The following is a 1927-nucleotide window of genomic DNA, read 5'->3' on the forward strand; positions in this document are numbered from 1 at the left end:
GTGTCAGAATCAACCTAATGGAAGCAACTTTACTTGACTTTCTCCTGTTATATATACATAGATGTCTTACCAGAATTAGCATCTTACCAAGAGAAAGCTTTACTTTTGGAAGACAGAGCATTGCAAGAAATATTTATTTAGAAGCTCCCAGGAAGAAGAAAACTTGACCAAGCCTACTGGGCTAGACTCAGCATTTCTTCCCCACCCTCCACCTCCACCTTTTCCACAGCCGCTACTCTGCTATGCCCATCCACATCAAGCTTTTTTAAAGGTTCCTGTACACACAAGATTCTTGGGAGCTTCCATCAAGGTTACACGGGGTTCTGGGAAATGTAGTCCTAAAATGTTGCCCTGGGTTTCATTCATGCTTTATCCAAATATCTGTTCTGCTTCCCTTGCCCTGCCATATATAGATTAATTTCAGAAAAGGATTGTTCACATTCCAGTATGTGGGTAGTTTCCTAGATTTATTTCTGCTTTAGGGAATAATGTGTGGAAATTCCACTTTTTTAATGTCATTAAGATTTGTGTACAGATCCTATGGCCTGTCACAAATAGCATTCTGTGTGAACTTGAGAAGAATATGCATCTTTCAATTACTGATGCAAACAACCAACATATATTTATTAGGTCAAGGTGATTTTTTTGTGTTCTTTTTTTTGTTGTTGTTGACATTTTTATCTAGTGTTAAAGGACCCAACTATGATTAGAGATTTATCTAATTATAGTTTTAATTATATTGGACTACACCTCATACTTTTTTTGCTGTTCAAGTCAGGTTCAATTAGTCGTGTCCCCCCCCCCCCACGCCACTACCTCCCCCTTAACTATAAAAGCACTGTATGGTACCCAGAGCTAGGGGCTGGGTTTCTGTATGGAGACTCTAGTGCAGGCTTTTAAAAGATCATTTGTGAATTCCTGATAGGGAGACTAGATACATGCTGTTTTTTCTCAGTGGTCAGAGTTGAGGTAGCTGTAGGTCTACGAGACACACTGAAGTTGACCTTGGTGACGTTGCCATGGGTGACAGTGCAGCCCCAGCTGAGGTGAGCAGTTGTCAGTACTGGCCACCCAAGATCTACTATTGAGTTGGTTATAACTCATGGTGACTAAGTAGAATTGCTCCCGAGTTCCTGCCACAAAACCTCACCATCCTCTCATCTCCGGAGCATTCTGCCTGTACTTCTTGGGAGACAGAATTGTTTGTTCCTCCAGAAGTCCTTGGTATACTCAATATTCTTTATCAATACCATAATTCAAATTAGGAGTGGAGACTCAAGGATGGAAATAGTGCCAGATAAGGCATGCGCAGGAAGAAAGAAGACCCAATGAATACCAGAGGGGCACATGATGGTGAATAAATAGTGACGCCAGGACCCATCGTGTTCAGCATGCAGTAGAGAAATACATAAGCTTAGGAGCTGAGACTTTAGGAACTTTGGACATGCTTTTAGGAAGAACCAGTGCCTGAAAAGGGGTTTGGTAACGTTAAAGGGTCAGTGAAAAAGAGAAAAATCCTCAATGAAATGGATTGGCATAGTGCATCTGGAAATGGATTTAAACATAAGAATGATTATGAATGTTTTACAGCATTGTGCCAGGTCTGTGTTTCATTCTGAGGGACCTAGGATTGCTATGTGTCAGAACCAATTCTGCAGCTCCTAACAAGTCACTCTTGTATTGCAAAATGACTCTAAATTGCAGATACTTTAATTTACTTACATGCTGTGTGACCTTCTCAGATCTACGGCATCTATGTCTTCCCAGATATCTGTTAACCATTCTAATGAATGAAATTGCTTATTGACTGGGGAATGCACCACCAAGATCTGGTGTATTAAGATCTGGATGATATAAAAAAATATTAACTTTATTATTCAGGTAAGTTTGAAGAAAAATAGCATACAGTGAACCCTCGCCACTTCGC

The sequence above is a fragment of the Echinops telfairi genome, unplaced genomic scaffold (genome assembly GCF_000313985.2).
Source record: "Echinops telfairi isolate 266 unplaced genomic scaffold, ASM31398v2 ScPeMD7_7421;HRSCAF=8459, whole genome shotgun sequence".
Lineage (NCBI taxonomy): Eukaryota > Metazoa > Chordata > Mammalia > Afrosoricida > Tenrecidae > Echinops > Echinops telfairi.